The sequence below is a fragment of the Mchenga conophoros genome, linkage group LG1, assembly GCF_057382185.1.
Source record: "Mchenga conophoros isolate Kocher_MC1m ecotype Shallow Benthic linkage group LG1, M_conophoros_male_GT1.1, whole genome shotgun sequence".
Taxonomy (NCBI): Eukaryota; Metazoa; Chordata; class Actinopteri; order Cichliformes; family Cichlidae; genus Mchenga; species Mchenga conophoros.
Window position 1 is genome coordinate 8414685 of NC_140526.1, and position 3818 is coordinate 8418502.

The 3818-nt window shown below is 38.9% G+C and overlaps 1 long non-coding RNA gene across 1 annotated transcript; it reads left to right on the forward strand.

Annotated features, from left to right (window-relative positions):
• Positions 1–383: 383 nt before the first annotated feature.
• On the forward strand, positions 384–1085 carry LOC146582867 (uncharacterized). Its single transcript, XR_014893079.1, has 2 exons — positions 384–806; positions 888–1085. It is a non-coding gene; the product is annotated as an uncharacterized LOC146582867 (long non-coding RNA).
• Positions 1086–3818: the final 2733 nt, after the last annotated feature.

A 3818-nucleotide genomic window follows, 5' to 3' on the forward strand; every position in this document is an offset into this window, starting at 1 on the left:
AGGTCTTAAACAGCAGTCCTCTCACAATCCCAAAGTAGGCATGTATGACTCTTACGAAGTGCAATACATACATGTTTTATCAGTTGTTGCATGAGTTTTCTTTACATTTCATCATAACTTGCTTTAATATCAACCCAGTCATTTATTGCTGTTAGGTATTATTATTTATATTTCAGTCTACATTTTGAAATAAAGTAAAAATATGCTTATTTTATTTGCATAATAAAAAGTTTCATGTTTTTCTTAAGTTTACATTTTGCTATTTATTCTGTTATCTATCCCATAGCTGTTGTGTAAAAAAAAAAAAGAATCTTCTCAACCAAGTTCATAATATTCTTGCAGTCTTTTAATGAGTTTTCTGTCATGGTCCGGGTGAGCACGGGGTTTTTCCACTCCGCTGGGTTCTACCTTCAGGCAGAGACTCCAATCAGCTTCCACACCTGGTTCCAATCAAGTCACCTGCATATAAGACCAGCATTCACAACAGACCTCTGCCAGATCTTCTGCTAACCCATGTCAGTGCTAGGCTGCGAACCCCTTGTGAGAACCCTCAACTACTGCTTTTCCCTCACCGTGTTTTTCTTTGTCATAGGACCCACCTGGCAGTCACGTTTCCTGAACTACTCTCATCTCCGCCTGGATACTGGTTCTGTCATCTGGTTTCTTCCTCTCCACCATCGGACTACACCTGCCTGCCTCCCTGCCAAGTCCCTCACTCCACGCATATTCTGGATCCTCTCTGGACACTCCTCACCCGGAACCCCCTGGACACCCCTTCCTCGCATGACACTTTAAACCTGCAACGCGTAAGCCCTAACCTCCATAGCCTAATCCTGCAGCTGTGATTCACTGGACTGCCACTGACTACTTGTCTCTTCTCATTATAGTGACTGCGTACCTCCATCCAAGCCGCTGCCCCTTTTTTCCATCCGTGAAGTCCAGCACCTAGCCATAGCACTCAGTTTCATGTTCACAGTTTGGCCTCACAGTTCACAGTTCATAGCATTTCATAATTCATAGCATTCATAGTCTCCTGTTGTGTAATTTCACTAGACACTTGTAAATAAAGCACTGTGTTCACGCCCGTTTGCCTCCCTCTGTGTCTGCATTTGAGTCCACACCCACAGCCGGGCCCTCTCGGCCGTAACATTTTCTTCTCTTTGAAACAATGCATCCTCACAAATTGTATCATTTTAATTCAGTTTTTTCTTTAACTAATGACTGACAAATGATACAATTCATTTGCCACTACTTTCATAGACTCTTACACTTGGGCTGAAGGTGATAATAGCTAATGAAAGATATCAAATTGTCAGTGTCTGAAAAGGCATAGCATGTTAGCACAGATCTACACTACCCTAAAGAAGGTTTGATGTGCATTCAGGGGAACAGCATGGTGCATGACTACAGCTGCAGAGAGGGCTGGTGAGCACTACAATGAAGATGTGTTGAAGACAGTGAAACTCAAATATTCCAGAGCAGCTGGACTCAGTGTGCCTCTCTCTGCTCTGTGTAAACAATGGGCCAGTTTAAGCAAAAACAGATGAGATTCATTTCTACTTAGACTATCTTTATTGTTGTGTTTGCTGACAGGCCTATCTGCATGAAAAGACATTCTTTAAAACTCCACAAAATTTTAAAGCAGTTGAAGAATGGAAAGGATGACATTTGTGTTTTTAACTCTAAAGAATGTCAAACCAGTTAAATATCTCAGGAGACTTATTTTCTAAATACTTTACTGTAGGAGAAATACAACTGAAAACAATGGAATTGACCACATCCAAAACAGATTAATGTCAAAATTCAATGATTTTCCTTGGGTAATACAAGGATTATTCACTTTGTCATTTGATATATTAGGAGACATCCACAATGTTGGTCCATTTTCTGGCGAGACAATAAAGGATTTCTATGCCAATTAAATGATAATATAAAAAAGGTTCTTCAGTTATATAACATTATAAGAAATAAGAACCACATCCCTATAAAGGGACATCATTTCTCATTCTCACATCCATAGTTATCAGGTGTCAAGAATGGTACAAGAATAAAACATGTATAAAGAGACATGAATAAAAAACCTACAAAGAATGATGGCACTGATGTGTACTGTATGCATTCTTAATTCAGTCATTATGAGTCTTGTTTTAATTTCTGAGCTGCTGACCGAAGGCTCCATATACACCACTCCCAGCCAGCAGACTGTGTCGACTCTACGTCACCTCTGCTCTGTTCGTCTGCCAGGGAAAATAAATAAATAAGAGTAAACCAATAATGGGAGTCAGATGATTATGTGACAATGATGTTACGGGAAATGTTTCGGGCTCAACATGTGATATGCAGAAGGTCAACTGAGTGTTTTACATTGGCTAGAAAACAGAGAAGGAAAACCCACAATTACTTTTTACTGTATTTTACTATGCAGTTACAGTACACATGTTGTAAGTGCTTTCTTTTATATTTTATTACCTTCACTGCATATTATTTTGAATTAAAATCATATCTCATGATGTTTCAGTCAGTCAAATCAAAGAGAATGAGACAAATGTTCCTGTGTTTGGCACTAATGTAAATCACAGAGAGACTAATAAGGAAAGCTTAAAAAGTAAAACAAAATCAAACAGGAGCTTAGTCTGACCATCTTTGTATCTGTGGTCATGACTATGACTAGACTAATTGTTGTTCCCTATTAACATTTTATCTGCCTTTACTCTGCAATGTGTTGTAAGGTGAACATCTGATGACCATGCAGATTCAGTCACAGTCTTGTAAAACACATAAACACAGTCAAAAAAGTTGCACGCACATACGAGTGCCTGTATTTCACAAAAGGTGCTAAACTCTCAGAAACAAACCTCTCTCTGATGTTTATCTAATTAACTTGACAGAACAGCAATCTACACATGAGAACAATATCTTAGTTTAACAGAGCTGGAAAATTACCACTGTTTCTTTTTTTTTTTTCTGCCTCTGCTGTCTGACACAAAGAGCCTTCTTGTTTAGATGCACGCTGCAAGCAAAACGAGAGCCTGATGATTAGAGAGGAAGCTATGCACAGTGCCTGGTTCCCAGGCCAAAAAGCTAATTTCAGAAGAATTAAATTAACTTTATAGGCTATTTTGTCGTGTCTTAATTAAAAAAAAAAAAGGTCTCACTGAACATTCTCTTCTCCTGGTTTTTGTACCACATAATGTATATGAAAATATGCTCACAAGCAGACAAAAACACCACAGTCAGGATCATTAGAATATAAATTATTTGTTATTGTAATCTGCAGTAAACCTTTCACATCAAAGCTGTCAAGTCAGAGAAAGAAAAAAAAGGAAAAAAAGAGGAGCTACAGTGGAAGTGTTTTGCAAAGCAACTTGCAAATGTGCAGCAGCTGTACACAGGGTAAAGCAACAAATAGGATTCAAATAGATTTGCCCCTTGGAGGCGTAGATGGATAATAGCCTTGGCATCCGGTGATGTGCATTGGCACTGTGATCACCTTATCTGCTTGGCTTGCCTGCTTGAGTTTATGCCCTCTCTCATCTAATACCATGCTAAACATATAGAATACATAGAAAATCATTCTATGCATCATCTTGCATTATATTTTTTTCCTTCAGCTGTTACGTTTACGGGTTGCCAAAGCAGATCATCTGCTTCCATCTCACTGTATCCATTGTGTCCTCCAACCCTTCTACATGTCCTTCTTCACTACATTCATGAATCTTCTCTGTCATCTTCCTCCTTTGTTCCTGCCTGGCAGTTCTTCAGTGTCCTTTGGCCATTGTGTCTGCTATCTCTCACCAAATATAAGTCACTGCATATTA